Raw genomic sequence first — 23,733 nt, 5'->3', positions numbered from 1 at the left:
GTATGTACAATATTCACTTAACTATTCACCACTGAGGGAATAGGGATGGGAAAGGAGGCAGAATAAAATGAAGTAACTTAAAAAAATATGCATATTCATGTGGATGAATGTTGGAAAACTTTCATAACATGTAATTGGAAAAATAAAATAACAATTGAAAAAAATCTAAGGGTGCTGGTCCATTCCTACATTTTTAAAATTTTTATTTTTAATTTATGAATTAAAATAAGCATGTCCATTACTACAATAAAAAGATAATTGCATATACAACTAAATCTACTATGCACAGCTTGCTATTCCTTTCAAATATACAACAAAATTATTATCTCTATCACAAAGGCTAAGATAGAATGGAATTTGAGTCCATTAACTGTTATTTGGGTGTCTAATTAAATATAACAAGAGAAATCAACTTTCAAACTCCAAAGTCATTGATTAGAGACTTGAAAAGATCTATCAATCCTGGAAGAAAAGTTATAGTTGAAAGTATACCATTCATAATGCATGGGGTGGGTGCTTTTACATCCCAGTATTTCTGGAACAAACCTCAGCTGTGATTCATACACAACTGTGCCAGACATGTCTGCCCATGTGCAGAGACAGTCAGTTTGGAACAGGTCAGGTCTCAAGGCCAGGCATCTGATACGCCAGAAACCTCTGGCTGAACCATCTTACCAGAGTCCTATGGAGCAAAGTTCTTACAGTCTTCTCCCAAGCTGTGGCAACACCTGATGGGTCATTTCAAAGCTCATAGTGCTTTACCCATTTGCTAGCATCATTTGTGCCAAGCTTAAAGAAAATTCTTATTAAGACAATGATAGCTAGTCAGCTGAGAACTTCTGGTGCTAAGTCCCATCTAATCAAGAAGAAAAACATCTGGATGGAATTCCTCTCCATAGCTCAGACTGAATATTTGAAAGTTAAATTCTTCTGCTGTTATTTTTCTCTAAGACACCACTCAGAAGGCTCCTTGGGAAATGTAGGGCAGTCTTTCAAGGGACAAATTTCCTTCCCAGCTTCTATAGAAATGGGTTCTATTCCAGTTTGGACAAGACTAGGTAAAGTTATGCCAACCTTAGAAGTTGAAGTGAATCTCCAGTAACCACAGACAGGGAGAGAAGCAACCACAGTGGAATTTCCAATAGCAATTGTGATAAGCATTTAGCAGTTGTAAGCCTCTGCTTATTTAATAAAAATCCTGCTGAGGAATGATGGGACTAGACTTTCTCAAGAATAACCCAAATGGCTGGTGAATTATACTACCTTTTCTATTCAAAAAGGCATAAGTTTAAATCCTAAATTCCTGCTTCCTTACTATTTTATCAGTTTTTTATAACTGACTTTCCCTAGATAAGGTTCTAGATAAAGTGGTATAGTAGATAAGAGCTCCAGTCCTAGAGTCTGGAAGACCTGAGTTGACTGGACTTAGACACTTATTAGCTCTGTGATCCTGGATAAGTCACTTAACCCTGCTTACCTCAGTTCATAATCTGTAAAATGAGCTGGAAAAGGAAATGGCAAGAAACTCCAGTACCTTTGCCAAGAAAACCCCAAATGGAAACCACAGAAAGTGGGACATGATTGAAAATAAGACAACAGATAAATTTCTTGGTTTTATCTTTCTGACCAGAGAGTATACTATTTAAATATAGATATTTTTATAGGTTGAGGGGCTCTGAGATTTTATGATTTTATTAATAATCTGCAAAAATAAGTCTCCCAATGCCACCTTGCTAAAAGTTGGGAATGCATGTGGACTGGGTCTTTGTACTTAAACCATGAATTTATCTCTTTAACTAGAACATTGAGATTACTTTGAATTTAGGTACTGAAAGTGAGAGCCTCCAACCTCTAATCTCCACCCACCCAACAAAAAGTGAAAGGGGTAGAAGACAGTAGTATCTGTATGTGTGTGTATATATGTACATATGTGTTTGTTTATGTATGTATATGTAAATATGTGCTTGTATCTCTACATGCATGTCTTTCTCTCTATATATATATATATATATATTTATGTATATAAATAGATACACTGTATTTTTTTCTTCATATACAATGCTGTTCCATACTTTATCCCCTTCTTTTACCATTCCTTTAGAATAAGGTATGTTTACATAGAGTTATATTTTGGACATGGGCTCCCATCCAGTCAAATCTCAAATGATACTTACACATTTAAATTTGCCTTTATGTATCAGACTTTCTAGTCTACCTTGCCAGTTATCAGTTTTTTCATTTGTGTAAAGCTATCTGAAACCATGGGTTTTGTTGTTGGCTTCCTTCTTGATTCTCTTTGACTCTAGTGCTTTTTTTTTTCTTAACAACTTAACTACTCTATGGATTCTGGTATAAGTGGATATATGAAGTCAGTGTTCTCCTTTCATCTTTTTCAGTTTAAATAAGGATGTGGATGGAAACCATTAAAGAGTAAAATAATAGTTATTATATGAAATAGTTATATCAACTGTTATGTTATATGAAAATATATGCTAAGAGAAATGTTATTATGCCTGTTATTTCCATTCCAAATAAGGAGCTCCCTCTTCTAATGCATCTTGGCACCTTCTCAGGAAACTGAGAATATAAGTGATTTGCCTGAGGCTGTCTCAGAAACAGGACTTGAACCCAGGCTTACAATATTTACAGTGTGTTTTAAGATTTACAAACCACTATGAATTAGATTTGCAAGATTCTAATTAAATAAAGAAGTTTTATAGTTTGTTTGGGGTTTTTTTTTGTTGTTGTTGTTCTTAGTAGTCCTTTTTAAATATATTGAAACCCTTACTAAGGGCTTTATATCTCTAAACAGTTTTGTTTAGCTGTTTCAGTCATGCCAATCTTTGTGACCTCTTTTGGGGTTTTCTTGGCAAAGATACTAGAATGTTTTTAGCATTTACTTTTCCACTTTATTTTACAGATGAAGAAATTGAGGCAAAGCTTCTTCTTGGACTATGGGTTTCACTAGATGGTCTCTTAGATGTCTTCTGTGAAATTCTGAGAATCTGTGAATCTAGAGTGCATTCCAAAGGATTATGAAGTCATAAGCAAAAAAATTGAAGACCTTGAAAGTAAAGGTAGTGTTTTATCAATATAGGAGTTTGAAGGCAAGGTCTTCTGAAGAGAGGCAGATTTGAGAAGTGAACAGTTCCTGTAGAAGATGATATTTGAATGTAGGAATAAATTTCAGGACTATAATTTATAAGAACAGCTAGGAGAAGTGTGATAGAATGCCAGGCTTTTTCAGAAACATTTTCCTGAGTTCAAATCTAGTCTCAGAAACTTATTAGTCACTTGGGCAAATCACTTAATTCTATTTACCTCAATTTCCTAACAGTAAAATGACCTGGAAAAGAAAATTGTAAGCCACTCCAGTAGTTTAAAAAAAAAAACAAATGGGGTCAACAGAGTCAGATATGACCAAATGAAAAATAACTTATATGAACCTCTCTCTGTTGTTCTGTATTAACAAATGTTTATATTTGTCAAATTCATATTTAAAAAGGAAAAAGTGTTTTAAAAGTATAAAAGTAATGGTATATAATATTATGGAATACTATTGTTCTATAAGAAACCACAAATGGTCAGACTCTAGAAAAGCATAGAATGACTTACAGGATCTGATGTTGAGTGAAAGGAGCAGAACCAAGAGAACAATGTACACATTAATAAGAACATTGTGAGCTGATCAACTTTGATGGATGCAGCTCTGCTCAGCAGTTCAGAGAGCTAGGATAACCCTATTAGACTGTCTATGGACAATGCTATCCCCATCCAGAGGAAGAACAACAAAACAACAAAAACCCTACAGAATCTGAATAAACACTATTTTCACTTTTTAAAATTTCTCGTGTATTTCTTTCCTATCTCATGATTTTTTTCCTTTCCCTTAATCCTAATTTCTCATATTGAAAATGACTGTTAAATACAAATGTGTATGTACAATAGTCACCTGACTGACGTTCACTGCTGAGGGGAAGCTGGAGTGGGGAGGGAGGGAGGATGGAAGGAAATTATGTAACTTAAAATATATGCATGTGAATGAATGTTGGAAAACTTTCATAACATGTAATTAGAAAAATAAAATAAAATATCAATTAAAAAGTATAAAAATTTGTTACCAATAGAAAAGCAATTTAAGTTCAAAATAGTATGAAATCTGGTGTGATTTGGAGTAGTTTAAGAAGGTTATTCCAGGTTAGGAAAGGATTTAAAACTAAAAAACATTTCTTTTGGATCACCTGGTTCAATTCCCTCATTATCTTTGTGGAGTTAAGAAGCTAAGAAGTAGAACTGGATTTTGTTTTTGTTTTAGGTTTTTGCAAGGGAATGAGGTTAAGTGGCTTGCCCAATGCCACAAAGCTAGGTATTTATTAAGTGTCTCAGGTCAGATTTGAACTCAGGTACTCCTGACTCCAAGGCCGGTGCTTTATCCACTATGCCACCTAGCCACTCCCATAGAACTGGATTTTAATTCAGGGCCTATAACTTCAAATCCAACAATCTTTACATGATTCTACTCTTATCAAATTTCAAAAAAGCAGAAAATCTCTCTCTCTCTCTCTCTCTCTCTCTCTCTCTCTCTCTCACACACACACACACACACACACACACACACACACACAAACCACACACCCCTCATTTTCTACAATCAAAAGACCAGAACTTTTTTCTTTTTAAATTACATTTTGTTAAATATTTCCCAATTACATGTAAAACATTTCAACATTCATTTTTAAAATTTTGAATTCCAAATTCTCTTGTCTCCTACCCTTCCCCTACCCATTGAGAAGGCAAGAAATATGATATGAATTAAACACAAACATGTGTTATGTGGAATAGACTGATAAGGCAAGATTGGAGAAATAAAGTAAAGAAAACAGAATAACATAGTTTTCCAGTGCTACCTTTGGGAGAAACATGGGTACTTTAGTGATTTAAAATTGATAAGAGGACATGAGGCCCATCCCTCAAAGATACACCTCCTTTGTTTTCAGGAAAAAAGGATTTTTATGGGATGGACAACTCTCTGATCCTGACTGCCCCTTAGAACTCTGGGTGACCCAAGTAGCCCTCCCTTGGTTGATCATCAACCAGTCTGTCAAGAATCCTGTTTGCTTAAGGAAAATCATGACCCTTATAACCCTGAGGAAAACGTAGGACAGCCACCCATTGTCCTCCTGATCTCCTGCCAAGGTAGGGGTAGGGATTGGAAGTGGGGAGACTAAGAGGCCCATTCTGAATGCTCCAGGGAATCAGTGAATAGACCCAGACAGGAAAGCAGAAAGTTTTCCTAGTAGTAGAGGGACCCTGAACTCTATAGGGTCATGACTCTGACAGTTATTTGTACAAGGAGGTGGATGTTGGGAAAAACTCCAACGTAATTCTGAATGGTCACTGTGCTGTGACCCAGTAATGGAAAAAGGCACACCCCCCCAATCGGGGAGAGAGTTCAGTCCAATATTTACAAGAACTCTGGAATAGAAAGCTAATTGATCTGGAATAGAGCTTACAAACTTGGGAAGGGAATCTCATTGGGTAAGTTAAGGTTCAGGATTAGAAAAGGGAGAAAATCTTATCTGTACTATAATCCTTTCCTAAAAGATACCCCCTCAAAAAAAAATCACGTCTGTGTTAAAGGCTGGATTTCCCCTTAAGATGTAAAGAATAGGGTGCGGCTAGGTGTGGTAGTGGATAAAGCACTGGCCTTGGAGTCAGGAGTACCTAGGTTCAAATCTGGTCTCAGACACTTAATAATTGCCTAGCTGTGTGGCCTTGGGCAAGCCAATTAACCCCATTTGCCTGGCAAAAACCTAAAAAAAAAAATAGGTAAAGAAGGTCTCCAAAGAGATCAAAGAGGAAGAAGACCCATATAAATAAAAATATAAAAAAGAGCTCTTTTTGTTATAGTAAAGTACTAGAAAGTAAAGAGACACCAATCTATTGGGAATGGCTAAACAAGATAAGGTAACAGAATATTATTGAATCATAGGAAATTGTGAAGAAAAGCATTTCAGAGAAATCTGGGAAAACTTGTAGGAACTGATGCAAAATGAAGTGAGTAGAACGCTCTTTGCAGTAATAAACGCTCTTTGCAGTAATAGCATCAGAGAAGGAAATGTCAAACCACTCCAGTATCATTACCTTCGGTACATCCTAAATAGGGATTATAAAGAGTTGGACATAACTGCATTATAGTAACAATACCAAAAGAAAAACTTAAAGAATTCTGGTCAATGCAATGACCAACTATAATTCCATAAAATCAATGAATAACCACTTCTCCTGACAGAGGGGTGATAGACTCAAGGGCAGAATGAAACATACATTTCCCATAGACCTATGTGGGAATGTTTTTCTTTAATATGCTTATCTGCTACAAGGATTTTCTCTTTTTAATAACGATGGAGGTGGGAGGAGGATGGAGACATAGCAATGGAGAGAAGGAGGCTTCTTGCAGAAACTAAGAAGAGATGTAAAGGAAGGAAGCAAGGTTCATCAAAGCATTTTTTCCCCTCATTAGTTTATTTATCCATTTATTTATTTGTTTGTTTATTGGCAAGGCAGTGGGGTTAAGTGACTTGCCCAAGGACGCACAGCTAGGAAATTATTAAGTGTATGAGGTCAGAATTGAACTCAAGTACTCCTAACTCCAAGGCCAGCGCTCTATCCACTGCGCCACCTAGCTGCCCCCATCAAAGCACTTTTTAATGCACAGAAGAAATGTCAGAAGGAATCACAAACAAACAGGAGAGCTTTAAAAGTTCAGTGGTGAATTTTTTTTTGCTTTTAAGAAATTATTTTATTTTAATATTCATTTTTTTAAAATTTTGGGTTCCAAATTCTCCCCCTTCCTCCATTGAAAAGGCAAATAATTTGATATAGATTATATATGTGCTGTTATGCAAACTACTTTCATGCTGGACATATTGTGGAAGAAAACACAGCCCCCAAAACAAAGAAAAATAAAGTGTTTTGGGGTTTTTTTTCAAGGCAATGGGGTTAAGTGGTTTGCCCAAGGCCACACAGCTAAGTAATTATTACGTGTCTGAGGTCAGATTTGAACTCAGGTACTCCTGACTCCAGGGCCGGTGCTCTATCCACTGTGCCACCTAGCCGCCCCAAAATAAAATTTTTTTAAAAGTATGCTCCAATCTGCATTCAGACCCCATCAGTTCTTTCTCTGGAATGAATAGCCTTTTTCATCATAAATCCTTAAGAATTGTTTTGGATCATTGTATTGCTGTTACAATAGTTAAATTCTGGGTGGCAGCTAGCAGCAAGCCACATAATCTAACCCCATTTGCCTTGCAAAACCCTAAAAAAAAAAAAAAAAAGGAATAGTTAAGTTATGTGTACAATGTTCTCCTGGTTTTACTCACTACACTCAACATCAGTTCATATAAGTCTTTCCAAGTTTTTCTGAAATCTTCATGCTCTCATCATTTTTTTATACCACAATATTATTCTATCACAATACTATATACTACAATTTGTTCAGTCATTATCCAATTGATGGCAACTTTTCAATTTCCATTTCTTTGTCAGCACCAAGATAACTGCTATAAATATTTTTGTAGATATGTCCTTTACATTTTTATTTTTTATCTCTTTGGATACAGGCCTAATAGTTCTATTTCTGGGACAAAGGGTATATATGGTTTGATAGCTGTTTGAGCATGGTTCCAAATTGTTATACGAAATGACTGAATCAGTACAAAATTCCACTAAGTACAACCCCTCCAATTTTTGTCATTTTGACTTTCTGTCATATTAGACAATCTGATATAAGGTGGGGTGGTAGGTCAGAGTCCTTTCAATTTGCATTTTTCTAATCTATAATGATTTAGAATATTTGTATATGACTATACATAGCTTTGATTATTTTCTCTAAAAACTCCCTGTTCATATCCTTTGATCTTTTATCAAGAGAAAAATGGCTTATTTTGGGGTGGCTAGGTGGCATAGTGGAGGGGCGGCTTGGTGGCATAGTGGATAAAGCACGGGCCCTGGAGTCAGGAGTACCTGGGTTCAAATCTGATCTCAGATACTTAATAATTACCTAGCTGTGTGGCCTTGGGCAAGCCACTTAACCCCATTTGCCTTGCAAAAACCTAAAAAAAAAAAAGGCTTTTTTTTTTTAAGATTTTATTTGAGTTTTGAGTTTTACAATTTTTCTCCCAATCTTACTTCCCTACCCCACCCCCACCCCTGCAGAAAACAATCTGTCAGTCTTTATTTTGTTTCCATGTTGTACATTGATCCAAATTGAGTGTGATGAGAAAGAAATCACATCCTTAAGGAAGAAACAAAAAGTATAAGAGATAACAAGATCAGACAATAAGATATCTGGTTTTTTCCTAAATTAAAGGGAATAGTCCTTGAAATTTGTTCAAACTCCACCACTCTTTATCTGGATACAGATAGTATTCTCCATTACAAACAGCCCAAAATTATCCCTGGTTGTTGCTGATGGAATGAGCAAGTCCAGAATGGCTTATTTTTACAAATTAACTCAGCCTGCTATATATTTGAGAAATGAGACCTTTATCAGAGAAATTTGCTGCAAAATTTTTTTCAAACTGTGTATTTCCTTGAATCCTATTTCTCCTCCCCTGCTTATCCTACTCTTTTCTCCTTTTGTCCTGTCCATCTCAAATGTTTTGCTTCTATCTGTCGTTTTCATCAAGCTTAATAGAAGAAAACTAACATGTATCTATAGAGATTTGCAGGAAATGCATCTTTTTTCTTGTTAAGTTCAGAATTTTTTTCCCTAGAAAAGATTATAGAAACAGATTCTAGGGAGAAGATTTCTATAGAAAATTTCTACTCACAAAGTCCAAAATAAATCAATCAAGAAAACTAGGACTAGGGGCACTAGGTGGCATAGTGGATAAAGCACCGGCCCTGGAGTCAGGAGGACCTGGGTTCAAATCCGGTCTCAGACACTTAATTACCTAAACTGTGTGGCCTTGGGCAAGCCACTTAACCCCATTGCCTTGAAAAATCTAAAAAAAAGGAAACTAGGACTAGATAAGTTTAAAGGGTCCCAAATTCTACTTACCCAGGACAGAAGAATAAGCCTAAGGTAGTACAATGAGAAAATATTTCAGAAGTTTTTCTCACCCTGTGGGTCCTCAAGACTAAATTTCTTCTCCTCATGGAGACCCAGTAGGAACTAAGTTCTTGAAACACATTACTTCATGTCATCTCTGTACTTAAAATACCTTTAATGATTTCCCATCATCTACACGACAAAATCCAAATTTCTTAGCTTGGCATTAATGGCCTTCCAGGGTCTCTCTTAATTTTTTTAAAAATTTAATTTGATTTAAATTTCTTTTACTTTCTCATCTTATCAATTAAACATTGATTCTGAGCTCATCTTGTGCAGAACCAAGAATTAGAGGAAGTACAAAATTTTAGTTAGTCCCTGCTCTTGGGGAGCTTGCAGTGTAAAATAGGATAGAAATAACATATAATCTGAGTTCATAATTTGCCTCAATATAGAATGTCCTCTTACTTCTTCTGTGCTCATTCAGCTATCTCAATTTACAACTATATTCATATAGCTTTTGCCCATTGACATTACACCTTTCTCTGTGCCTAGCTGGTCTAGACCCTAGCTGCAATTCTCTTTGCTTCAAGCTTTCTCTAATAATCCTAACTAAAAAATGAGCTCTCCCTCCATTAAAACTTCATTGTTTTTTTTTTATTTTTGTGAAGATCCAATTCAGTTAATTGAGCACCTACTAAGGGCAAGATGAGAGGCAACATGGTTAGGAGACAGAAACTCAGTTTAGATCCTGCCATTGACATTAGCTATTCACTTAACCTCCTTTATTTGCCCTTTGCAACTAAAACTACAAATTTACAGGTTTGTGTGGTTGGAGGGAATTTTCATACCTGGAATTCCCCATATCAATAAGGTTATAGATGATTCACCAACTCTTCCTACCAAAGCCCAAGAAAAGAAAGCATATAAAGAATTGGCTACAAAGTTATATGAAATTAGTCCCTAAACCCTAAGATCTCATATTTCTAACATTTGCCCTTTCTTTGTAACTTTAGTTTATTTTTCCTTGGAATTTTTTAATTTGGGAGAAATCTTAGATGCTGTCTAATCCAAACCCCTTGCTCTAAATGAGGAAAACTGAGGTCTGGAGATGAAGCAGTTTGAGTCAAACAGTTGGAGCCAATTAGTGATTCCACCTCCTACCTCACCACACTACCTCTCCTTTATTCAAGTTCCTTAGATCTGTGCTTTATGTAGGCTTTAAGCTGTTTTGCCATATTTTTTAGGTTTTTGCAAGGCAATGGGGTTAAGTGACTTGCCCAAGGCCACACAGCTAGGTCATTATTAAGTGTCTGAGGTCACATTTGAACTCAGGTCCTCCTGACTCCAGGGTCAGAGCTCTATCCACTGTGCCACCTAGGTGCCCCCGTATTTTATACTTTTCAACTCTCTCTTTCCAGGCAAACCCCAGCCTCAATCCCACACATCCAACTTCTTACCAATACTAACCACTGACTAAATGATGAGAAAGTTAAAAGAGCTACTGCCAAGTATCTCATAGCTCCCCCTGTCCAGTGAGGATAGATAATATTATCCAACCTACTGTTCTCCCAAAGGCTAACTCGGTGCTGTTTTTTTTTTTTTTATGTTTTATTGCTGTCTCATGTTGATCATTTCTAGAATCTGAACCCTTCCCGTGTAACTAAGAAAATCAGTCAAAGTAGGAACAGAAGACACAGTCATCATGTATGATGATCACATTCTTTCCTGGAAGTCACCCCCTCTCTGCTGAGAGAAGTGGGTTGCATTCTCTGTTGTTTGGGACCATGGCTGGGTTTTTTCCCCTAGTTTAGCTTCGCTTTAGCAATCTTCCCTCTGCTATGGTTGCATTCGCTGCACACATTCTCTTTCCCTTCTGCCTTTCTTTAGAGCCCAGGCTTCCTGGGTCCCGAGACTTCCCCTGGGCGGCCTCCAGCCCCCCGGCCCCACGCTCGGCTCCGGCTCCGGCTCCGGTTCCCGAGACACCTGGGCTCCGAGGCCCGAGGTCTCATTTTACAGCAGGCACGGGGAACGTGCTTGGGGTGGCACAGAAGGCCCAGGTGCTCCAAATGCAGGGCCCTACAATGCCCGGGCAGAGGCAGCCCCTCGGGCCAGGGGTCTTCTCATGCCCGCTGTGCTTCCCGCGACTCCGTCCTCCCCGCCCTCGCAGTCCTCCTCGGGCCGCTCCCTCCGAGTCCTGGGGCGGGGGCTTCCCGGGCCGCGGCCCCAGCCCCGCGGGGCTCCCCCCGCCCAGGGGCCAGGGCGGGCCTCCTCCTCGGGGCCGCCTAGCCGCCCCTCTCCGAAGGAAGCCCCCAGCGGCTCCCCGGTGGCGGCCCCGAGGCCGGAGAATCGCGCGCTTCAGCGGGGTACTAGACTGAGCCCGGGTGGGCACGGCCCGCGGGCCCCTGCCCGCCTGTCCTCGTGGGGTAAAGGTGCCGCCTGGCGGCAGCCGGGCCGCCCCTAGAGACCTCTGGGTGCAATTGAAAGGCCCGGCCGGGGCTGCCATTCCCCTGCCCTCCCCTTCTCCTCTCCGCGTTTCTCCCCCTTCTCTCCACCCTCTCTGACTTCCTCCTCCTCCTCCCTATTTTAATTAATAAATTAAGAAATTGATTCAAGGTCACCGAGCTAGAAATTAGCAGAAATTTCACCAAAACCCATAACTCTTCAAATAGTTGTGAAGAGGGACTAAACTTGTTTTGTGTAGGAGACCAAAAAATAGAAGTTATCAGGAGAAGCTCAATATGGGGGGGGGGGGGGGGGGGGGACAGAAGTCTAATAATTAGAAATGCTCTCAAAATGGACCAGATTAATTAGTTATCATTGTAAAAATACTCCAGTCTCTGCTGAAGATTAACTGGAAGAAGTGGGGTGTAGGATTTGAAAAAACAAGACCTACATTCCAATCCCAGCTCTAGCATCCATGTGGCCTCAGACTAGTTACTTCATAATTGAGCCTCAGTTTTCTTAGCTATAAAATTAAGGGACTGGCTTAAATGAACTCGAAAGTCCCTTTCCCACTTAAAACAGAGATTCTTGCATTCAAAGGTTGAACTAAATGGTGATGTGGAAGGGACACTAGAATAAGAATTTAAGGAAAAAAACAATTGGGCATGAATTCCTTCCCCTTCATTCAGTAAGCTTAACCTCTGAAAGGTTTGAACTAGATGATCTCTGAGGTCCCTTTAAAAGTCTAGGAATTGGGGCGACTAGGTGGGGCAGTGGATAGAGCACTGGATTTAGAGTGGGGAGTACCTGAATTCAAATCCAGCCTCAGATACTTAATAATTACCTAGCTGTGTGGCCTTGGGCAAGCCACTTAACCCCATTGCCTTGCCAAAAAAAAAAACAAAAAACAAAAAAAACCCTAAAAACAAAAAAACAAAAGTCTAGGAATTTATGGGTCTATATGAAGCAACCTTGAGAGGGGTTTTTTAAGTCAGAGTTCTTAGCCTCTCAAATCATGAACCCCTTTGGCTAAGTCTGGTGGAACCCATGAAAGCATCCTCAGAATAATGTTTATAAATATACAAAATAAAATTCATGAGATTACAGAGGAAGTCAATGACATTCTAGCATAGTTAGAAGAAACAAGTTTATGGACCTCAGTTTGAAAACCTTTGTTTTAAATTAGTATCAGTCATTTAAATGGTAGAATTTATGTACCTGAACATTTTCCTAGCCTTTCCTGAAAGCTGGTTTTGGGACAGAGGGAGAGAAATAGATACTGAAAGCATTAGGGGTAGAGAAGAAGCAGGATAAAAAAGAAGAAAGAAAGAAAGAAAGAAAGAAAGAAAGAAAGAAAGAAAGAAAGAAAGAAAGAAAGAAAGAAAGAAAGAAAGAAAGAAAGAAAGAAAGAAAGAAAGAAAGAAAGAAAGAAAGAAAGAAAGAAAGAAAGAAAGAAAGAAACAGAAGAGGAAACAGGGGAATAGGGTGCAGAGAATTCATAATTTCATTGAGAGGAACAAGGGAGGGTGGGGGCCCACTGGGAGGAACAGAAGGGTCATTTGGGCCAGAGGTCTCAAACTCAGATTTCACATTTGTCCTGAGTTTATAGCCCTCATCTATTTTCCTTACCACCATCTACATCTTTGTTTTCCTTCACAAAGATTTGTTAATGCTGTGTCTGAGAAGATGACAAAGGACTATATCATAGCCCTTAGTTGGGGGTCTTGGAGTGGCCAGGAACCTAAGGAAGACTCTGATCTCAGCCCATCCCCAGACTTGGACAATTCCAGATGACCTGAGCCCAAAGATGGGAAAGAAGAGGGTTCTCCAGCTAACATGGAGCTGGTGACTGGAGACACATTTCTGAACCTTGGCAGAGTAGAAAATCTTGGCAGAGTTCATAGAAACATGCCCATATTGGAGGACTCAGGTAGAGTCAGTGGAAAAAGCACTGAATCAGAAAATGGGAGTCCCAAACCCAGCTCTGCCATCTCCTCTGGGCAAGATGTGATAATAATTCATTAATTACCTGCCATAGTCAATGCACTGTAGGTCAGGATCAAATGAATTTGATTCAAAAAACATTTATGAAATGTCTATGATGTGCCAGGTAACTATGACAGGAAAACAAAAATTAAGTAGTCCTTGCCCTCAGGGAGGTTTGTGTAATACAAGGAACACTTTTTCAAGGTGAGTACTATAAAAATATGGGATTATCATTACTATAACTTTAGCTCAAGCTTTTTTTTTCCCCCGAAGGACCTACCTAAGCCAGGTTTTGACCTTTTCCCCTGGGATTAGGGGCTCAAAAAGCCTACAGTCTCTGGGTCAGAAGAGCAGGAAGGTGGGGGGGGGGGTAGTGAGAAACTGAATTTCAGAGTTGTTAGGAAGATCTCAATTTGTAGATTTGGAGATTTTCAGCAAGGCACAACAGTCCACCTTCATCTGCATTTTTGCATTCTGGGATTTACAATGTACTCAAATACAAAAGATTGCAATTTAAGGTCTGGTTCCAAGACTGAATTTCAGGGCCTAGAGTTTAATTATGATGCTTATTTTCTCACCTCCTTTCATTCACAAATATATTCTTAAACCTTTTGTCCCCCAGGCTCCCATAGACTACTGAGGAAGCCCTGGAACTGGCCCTGTTAAGAGTTTGTAGAGCAGGGGGCTTCCCCTTCCTTTCCACCCTACTCCCAGGTGCACTCTAATTGCAGGTTTCCAAGTACTATTCTCAGACCCAATCAGGGCTAGACTGTTTTTAAATTCTCCTTGCCTCTCCCCGGGGCAAAAAAGGCTAACAAATCTCCCGGAGGTGGTAATGACAGAAAGGAGGAGACTAATTGCTGGGCTCTGGGAGTACAGACTGGAATCTGGCCTGCAGATAGCCAAAGTCTCCCACTTACAAAACTTGGGACACCCCAGAGAGCAGAACCTGTTGGAGAGCCTGAGGGGGGTGGGATAGGAGAACCAGCCTTAACTTTTCTGCTTGTCAGGGGTCTGTCTCAGGCTAAGACCTCCAAGAAGTATCTAATTGTTTGGTGCTCTTCCTGTCTTGTTTCTCAAAAACCTGATAAGGGATGGAGATTGGAGCATCAAGAAAGTTTTCAAGTACTCAAGAAATGTTGTAGAATATTTTTGGAGTTTTTAAAAAATATATATGCTCTCACTTGGGATGATTTCAAAAGCAAAATTAGAAATAGCCTTCAATACTTCTGAGATTCCTAAGCCTACAAGATTGAAAACTGAAAGGAATTTCAAAGATCATAGAGCAACTCATGGAATCCCCATATAAAATCCCAGACAAGTGGACATGCACCCTCTACTTGAACACCTCCAGTGATGAGAAACTCATCTAAAGCAGCTCCGTCTCATTTTGAGAAAACCCTAATTATAAATTTCCCCTTTACATCAAGCTAAAATAGACCTCATTTCAGCTCTTTTTGGGAAGGGTAGTAGGGGAGGCTTGGGATTTCAGTGTGGAGAATTCCCTCCACTGATTCAGATTTGTGACAAAGTCTAAAGAGATACATCTCGGGGTTTTTGTCCCGATTCTTGGACCTGAACCAGCTAGGGCTAGCCTTTTTAATTCTCCATGCCAAGATGCTTCTCATTTTACATTAAAGGAATTCTAGACCCAGAGGAAAGTGTGTGAGTAGAATATTAGGAAAAAAGGAAAATAAATGCATTTACAAGTCAGAGAGGGAAAGTGATTTGCATACAAGTGGTTGTGAAAGGAGGATTTGGATCCAGTTCTTTAGATTTCAAATCTAGCAGTCTTTCCACTCTATCATATGGGAGTGTGTGCCTAAGGGGGGGGGGGGTCCAAGCAGCAAGCACCAAAAAATATATTGCTTTGAAATGATGCCAAAAAAGAACATGGGAGTTCTAACTCCAAGCTAAAGCTAAGACTTGGATAGAAGAGATGGAATCTGATCAAGGCTTTGATGATTTGGTAGAACCATTTGAACCTATTGTACTCCCAAGGAAACCAAAGTCAAAAAAAAAAAAGAAACAACCTATATGGACCAAAACATGTATAACAACACTTTTTAGTAGTAAAAAACTGGAAACTCATTGGTTGGAGGATATGGAATATTATTACACCAGAAGGAATAATAGGGGCACTGTGTGGCCCACTGGATAGAACCTACTATCAGGAAGACTCATCTTTCTGAGATCAAATCTGGTCTCAGACATTTACTAGCTATGCAACCCTGGATAAATCACTAGTTTGCTTTAGTTTCCTCATCTGGAAAATGAACTGGAGAACGAAATAGTAAGCCATTCCAGTAGCTTTGCTGAGAAAACCCTAAATGGGGTCATGAAGATTGAGATTCACTTTACTGAAGGAATGAGAAAAACTTTTTTTTAAAAGAAGTAATAACAAGAGTCCAGCTATTGGGATAAAAACTCTCCAATAAAAACTGCTGGGAAAATCGGAAGTTAGTATGGAAGAAACAGATTAGAATAACACCTCACACCCTATACCAAGATAAGATCCAAATGGATACAGGATTTAGACATAAAAAAAAAAAGCAATACCATAAGCAAACTAGAAGATCAAGGACTCGTTTACCTGTCAGATCTATGGAAAGGGAAGCAGTCTATGACTAAGAAGAGATGGAGAACATCACTAAAAAACTAGATGAAAAAAAGCTTTTGCACAGACAAAATCACTGTAACCAAGATCAAAAGAAATGTAGTAAACTGAGAAACAATCTTTACAACTAATGTTTCTGACAAAGGACTCATCTCTAAAATATACAGAGAACTAAGTCAAATGAAAAAAAATAAAAGCCATTCCCCAATTGACAAATAGTCAAAGATATCCTTGCAAAGGCAATTTACAGATGAGGATATCAAAGCAATCCATAGTCATATGAAAAATTGCTCTAAATCATTATTTATTAGAGAAATGCAAATTAAAGCTTCTCTGAGGTACCACCTCACACCTCTCAGACTGGCCAATATGACCAGAAAGGATAATGATCATTTGTTGGAAGGGTTGTGGGAAATCTGGGACACTACTACATTGCTGGTGGAGCTGTGAACTCATCCAACCTTTCTGGAGAGAAATCTAGAACTACCCCCAAAGGGCAACAAAACTGTGTATACCCTTTGATTTGGCAATACCACTACTGGGTCTATTATCCTGAAAAGATAATGAAAAAGGGTAAAAACATCACTTGTACAAAAATATTCATAGCAGCCCTGTTTGTAGTGGCAAAGAATTGGAAATCAAGTAAATGTCCTTCAATTGGAGAATGGTTTTGCAAACTGTGGCATATGTATGTCATGGAACACTATTGTTCTATTAGAAACTAAGAGGGATGGGAATTCAGGGAAGCCTGGAGGGATTTGCATGAACTGATGCTGAGTGAGATGAGCAGAACCAGAAAAACACTGTACACCCTAACAGCAACATGGGGGTGATGTTCAACCTTGATAGACTCGCTCATTCCATTAGTACAACAATCAGAGACAATTTGGGACTGTCTTCAATGGAGAATACCATCTGTATCCAGAGAAAGAACTGTGGAGTTTCAAGAAAGACCAAGGAATATTAACTTTAATTTAGAAAAAAAAAACCTGATATCTTATTGTCTGATCTAGTTATCTCTTGTACTTTATGTTTCTTCCTTAAGGATATGATTTCTCTGTCATCACATTCAATTTGGATCAATGTATACCATGGAAACAATGTAAAGACTGGCAAATTGCCTTCTGTGGGGGGTGGGGGGAGGGAAGTAAGATTAGGGAAAAATTCTAAAACTCAAAATAAATAAAATCTTTAAGTACAGACTAAAAAAAAGTAATAGACTTTAAAAAAAAGAAGGAATAACAGCTAACATTTATTTAGTACTTTAAGGTTTACAAAGTGCTTTAAATATATTATCTCATTTGATCTTCATATCATACCTGAGAGGTAGCTGTGATGATGGAAAATATTATAAAAAGACAACTAATGGCTTAAGTAAAATGATCAATATTGATTTTGTCAAACAGATGGTAAAAACATTCCTCCCTTCTTTCAGCAAGGAGGGGGGAGTATAGGGGAGGCACAGAGTACAAAACCAGAAGCCAAATGTTGAATATATGCATACAACCTCTGAAATGACTGGTTTGGCTTGACAGTTTTTTTTAGAGAGAATTGATCAGGAAATGACTGGGATATCAAAAAGGGACATCAATATAACTTTATAAAATGAGTTAAAATAAGAAGTCACCAGAAAGCCCAGTAATTTTGTACAGTAGGGGTGCTCTCCAAACTGAAGTGGAGGGCAGACAGGCTAGGAAATAAAACTGAATAGATCAAATGGGACCAGAGTATGAAGGGCCTTGAATGCCAGGTAAAAAACTTGAGGAGATAAGTTGGCAATAGAGAACTTTTGCATATTTTTCAGCCAGAGAGGTATAGGAGAATGATAAAGCCAACAGCCTCTTAATCACTTTTGAAGAAGAGACATCGCCCTTCCCCCTCCTCCAAACCTGTACACCACCACCACCACCTTTTTGATTGTGGTGAGAAAAGAACTTTGCAAACTATAAGAACCTAGGAATCTAAGATAAACAACACAAGATAAGCACTCCATTGGGCCACCTGGAGATGTGGCTAAAGAAAGTTACTCATTGGCAGCTATTTTTAATTCCATACTCAATATCCCTAGTTGAATTAGGCCATGTCACTATAATAGACTACTTAACAGGAGTATGTAGGTGTAATAATACAATCCTATTGGCTCATTGTTCTTTGGTCTTTATGAAAGTGGCTTCAGCTTACCCTAAAGAGTGGTTCACCTAGATAATTTTTTAAATAGTTCATATTCAGGTCTTTTTAAAAGACAACTGCCATAGATCGGGGGTAGCTAGATAGAACAATGGATAGAGACCTAGGGTTAGAGTCAGGAAGATCTAAGTTCTCAGAGACTTTCTAACTGGGTGAACCTGAGCAAATCACTTAAATGACAAATCTGGGCAAATCACTTAAATGACAAATCATTCCAGTATCTTTGCCAAGAAAATCCCAAATTGGGACACAAAGAGTCAGACACATCTGAAACGACTAAACAACAACAAAAAAAAACCATACAAACCAATTTAGTAACAAACCATAGAGCAATTTAAGCTTTGCAAATTTAGCTTTGCAAAACACTACAGATATTCTCATTTTATCTTTATAACCATCCTTAGAGGTAGGTACTAATAGCCCTGTTTTATAGTTGAGTAAATTAAGGCAGCCAGGTTAAAAGTGGCTTAAGTATCTGCTACAATTAGAAGGTAACACAGAGCTAAGAGGTAGAGTCAAGAAAACCTGAATTCAACTACAGTCTCCAATACCAGTAGTGGGACCCTGGTCAAGTCATTTGCTCTCTATCCACCTCAGGTTTGGGTTTTTTTTTTTGAAAGGCTATGGGTTTAAATGACTTGCTCAAGGTCACACAACTAAGTGAATATTGTTTAAGGTCACATTTGAACTCAGGTCCTCCTGACTCCAGGACCAGTGCTCTATCCACCATGCCATCTAGCTGCCCCCTACCTCAGTTTCTTAATCCATAAAATGGGAATAAAACATAGTATCTACTTCCCAGGGTTTGTGAGGATCAGGTGAGATATTTGTAAAGCACTCTGCAAAACTTAAAGAGCTATACAAACACCCTAACTAGTGGTAGCAGCAGTAGCAGTTATTATAAGGTTCTACCTGGGGAGATCAGAAAAGGTATTCTGCCTCCCACGATAGTATTTGAGCTGAATTTCCAAGGAAGTGAGAGATTCTAGGAGACCCAGCTGAATAGGGAAAAACATTTCAGGTTATGATAAGGAACAGTCAGATATGTTTGAAGAGTGGGTAGGCAGGCCAGACTGAAGAGGACATGGAGGAAAGTAGCACATAAGTAGTTAGGAAAAGCAGGAAGGGGCCAGTTATGTACAGCTTTTAATGCCAAAATATTTTGTACAAGGTATTCAATGCAGTTTTAAGCTACCCAGACACACTAGAGGAACATCCTTTTTTTGATCCTAGAGAAATAGTGAGCTACAGGAGTATAGCAGGGGAATTTTGGATACAGAAATACTGTAATTTCCTTTTTGTATTGGGAAAAAATCTTGTGACATTTCTGTACTATTAAAGTGTTATTGATTCTGTATTGGCTTTTAGAAACCCCCTCTGGACCTATGCCTGGACCTGGTGAGTGGACACACATCTGATCTTGGTCATACCCTTGGGCAATAGCATGCATAATACCAATAGCTGGCAAGTAAGTTCAGTAATACCTTAGCTTGGGCATTAAGACACTCCTTTATTATTTACTCCAAAGAAGAATAAGACAAGATCTTCAGCTAAGGGGGGGGGGCAAGGGGGTGAGGAGTAGAGAGAAATGCTTAGAGGCGGTGCAGAGCAAGTCTAATTTCTCTTCAATATAAACAAAACTTTGGATACTTGGAAGGAAATTCTCATGTCCCCAGTAGTCTTTTTTCCAGACTAAAATCCAGAGTAGCTTCAGGCTATGCATGTACAGAACAATCTCTAGCTACCTTTCCATCCTGGGAATCTGTTTTTGTACATTCCCAGTTATCCATATCCTTCCTAAAATATGGGGCCTAGACACAACACTCCAGATCAGGATTCTCATTTTCTTTAGTTTTGGACACTGAACCTTTTTAAATCAGGTTTAAGTGATTCATTCAGGGCCATCCAGCTAGTATCTGGAACCAGGTTTAAACTCAGGTCCACCTGATTCTAAGCCTGGGAGCTTTCTCCATTATACTACCTGATTGACCCCTGAACCTTTCTTTCTTTTTTTTTAAGGTTTTTGCAAGACAAATAGAATTAAGTGACTTGACCAAGGCCACACAGCTAGGTAAATTGGTAAATTAAGTGTCTGAGGCTGAATTTGAACTCAAGTACTCCTGAATCCAGGGCCTATCTACTGCTCTATGCACTGCACCACCTAGCCACCCCTCCTGAACCTTTCTTAATGCATCCTAAACTATATTGTTGTCTCTGAATTTGCAGTCCACCAAAATACCCATATCAAATGCTCTCTAGCCACATATAGGGTCAGAGATTTAAGAGATGGAAAGGATCTCAGAGATTAAGATTGCTCCCCCACCCTCCCCAACTTCCAATAGGACCAGTTGAAAGTTAACTGTCTTCCCCTAGGGGCAGCTAGGTGGCGTAGTGGATAGAGTACCTGGAGTCAGGAGTACCTGAGTTCAAATCCAACCTCAGATACTTAATAATTACCTAGCCGTGCGGCCTTGACCCCATTGCCTTACCAAAAAAATCTAAAAAAAAAATTAAAAAAAAAAACTGTCTTCCCCTATTCACACTAGTGTGTGTGTGTGTGTGTGTGTGTGTATATCTCAGAGCCCAGGTCCACTAGAGCCAAATCTATCAGGGTTTTTTTTCTCTTTTGTCCTTGTGAAGTTGGATTTTTGAACTCAAACATAAAATTTAACATCTATCTCCATGACATAAATTTAATATCAATAGACCAGAAAACTTTAAAAAAATAAATTTCAATTGATCAGATTTAAGTAAGTAGGTGGTACAGTAGATAAGAGTACTAGATAAGAGGACTTGAATCAGTAAGATTTAAATCATGTCTCAGACACTTGTCAGCTGTGAGGCCATGGGCAAGTCACTTGACTCCTGCCTGCCTCAGTTTCCACATCCTTAAAAATAGGGATAATGACCCAAGGGTTATTGTGAAGATAAAATTAAAATATATGCATTTTGTATTGCAAATTTTAAAAAATAGTTAAAGTACTATAGTACTAAAGTACTATAAGAATTATTATTATTATTATTATTATTATTATTATTATTTGAGTCATCTAACCTGTGAAGACCTTTTCTGATTCTGACATCCATGATATTAGTAATCCTTCTCCTAGGTTTGGGTCAACTGCAAATCTTATTTGCATAAAAGTTTTGCCCTTTCTTCAAGTCATTGATAAAAGATGTTAAAACTTGACCATGAGTCAGAAAGATGAGTTTAAACCCTGCCTCAGATACTTACTAACTGTGAGACCCTGGCTAAGTAACTTAACCTTTCCTAGCCTCAGTTTTCATCAGTCTGTAAAATGAGGATAACAATAACTACCTTCTGAGAACTTTGTGACCTTTAGCACATACATATACACACATGCCTATATATAAATATGTATATATTATACCAATATCTACACATGTATGTGTAAACCTGTTTATATACAGGCAGATTGTAGAGTGTGCCTATTATAAACATGTCGGTACATATTATATCATATAGTATGCATATTTGTGTGTATCTTTCACATGTGCATATGCATACAATTGTGCATTTCTGTAGGAACACACAACCAACAAGGGAGGTCAATCAAATAAATAAATAAATAAATAAATGAATGAATGAATAAATAGATAGATAGATAGATAAGCCAATGACTAAATAAATCTAGATAGACAGGTGGGCAAGTAAATAAATTTGTGAAGGGACCTGTTAGAAAACTCCCTCCAAACTAACTTGGAGCTAAACTTATTAGGACTACTCTTTGGGTCAGGTTACAGCCAGTTGTTAACTTTGAACTTTCATTCACATTTCTCCTTATTATCCATAAAGATAACAATGGGACACTATGTCAAGGGCTTTGCTGGAGTCTGGTTAAGTCTGTCGAAAAAGGAAATGATGTCTGTCTAGTTTTCCTGGGTAAAAATCAGTATTTCCAAGGGACCTCTTCCACATACATTCAAAAACCTTGTGGGAAGGGGAGTATTTTTTGGAAGAAAGATGGGTGAAGGGGAAAGGCTATAGAAATGCCATTAGCTTCAAGCTCCTATCCCACTGGATTCTCCAGGGTATTCCCCTCCTGCAGTCATTTCTAAAGGATAACTAAAATGACCCTCTCCAGCAATGGGGGAATAGGGTGGGAGTGAAGTAAGCAGAGCCAAACAGGGAAGGTCAATTGCCAAGAAACTTGAAAAATTCCAGATAAAGTGTGGTTTACATAGCCAGACTTTATTTACCAGCTCTATCGTTCCCAGACACTTCTGCTGGATGAATATAAAAATAGTTACGCTGTTGGCTTAGAAAGACAAACAAGTTGTGTTATTTTGAAAGAAAAATGAGACTTTTTTCCTCTCCTCAGGGCAGGGGCATGAGGAGGAGTGGTTGTCAAGCCCTGCCAGCTGCCTGGCTTTTCCAAGGCTCATTATGCATGCTAGGAAAGTGGCTCACCCCTGGCAACAAAGGCTGACCCCTTGCAAATTTGGCTGAGTCCTGTTTCCCAGGGGGGTCCTTTCCTTCCCACTGCATCCCAAAGCAGATGAATCTTTCAACATTTCCCCCTCCCTCCCCCTCTCCCCAAGAACCAGCAGCCACCGTGGCCCCGAGGTAGCCGGAAGGGGACAAGACAGTGGGCCCAGCCTTGATGACAGAGGATTAGAAAGAATCAACTGGCAGTTCTCAAATTTCCTCACTGGCTTCTGCATCTTAGGGAACTCATTTTACAGGTGAGGAAGCAGAATCTCAGGAAAAAGAAATTACTTATTCAGGGTTTCGAAGCATGTCAGGAGCAGAGCTGGATGAGGAGCAGAACCTCTATTTTATGGTGTTTGGTATGTGAGCAGCCTCTTTATTCAAAACCAGACCACTGAGCTTCTTCCCTTCTGGGCGTCTCAGTTTTCTCAACCATAAAATAGGGGAGTTAGAAGAGATAAGCTCTAAGGTTTCTTCTGGCTCTAAATCTATGTTCCCAAAGGCAGATACTCTGTAGTAGCTATTATAAACATGTCTGTGCATATTATATCATATAGTATGCATACTTGTGTGTATCTTTCACATGTGCATATGCATGTAGCTAGGGGACACAGATAGAAGGCTGGGTCTGGAGTCAAGAAGACTCCAGACATTTAACCTTAAACACCCACCAGCTGTGTGACCCTGGGCAAGTCACTTACCCCTGATTGCCTCAGTTTCCTCATTTGAGGAAAGACAGTGCAAAGAGAAATAGAAAGATAAATACAAGAAAATAGGATGAAAAAATGATAATATTTGTCCTTCATTCTTGAAGAAGACAATGATATCAGGAGGGTAATGAGCTGGAGAAGGAAATGGCAAAACCACTTGGATTTCTTTGCCAAGAAAACCCCAAATGGAGTCACAAAGGGTCTGACACAACCAAACAACACCAACCTATCACACAGTTATTGAGGAGGCTGAAATTATTTCTAAAAACCATATAACTTA

At 38.8% G+C, this 23,733-nt stretch overlaps 1 protein-coding gene across 1 annotated transcript in view; it reads right to left on the bottom strand.

Moving 5' to 3' along the window:
- Positions 1-23,733, bottom strand: part of ZFP36L1 (ZFP36 ring finger protein like 1) — an 88,960-nt gene that overhangs the window by 64,949 nt on the left and 278 nt on the right. The gene's annotated exons all lie outside the window — the stretch shown is intronic.

Source organism: Macrotis lagotis, chromosome 4 (assembly GCF_037893015.1).
Source record: "Macrotis lagotis isolate mMagLag1 chromosome 4, bilby.v1.9.chrom.fasta, whole genome shotgun sequence".
NCBI lineage: Eukaryota > Metazoa > Chordata > Mammalia > Peramelemorphia > Peramelidae > Macrotis > Macrotis lagotis.
This window is presented reverse-complemented; position numbering and strand designations above follow the sequence as displayed.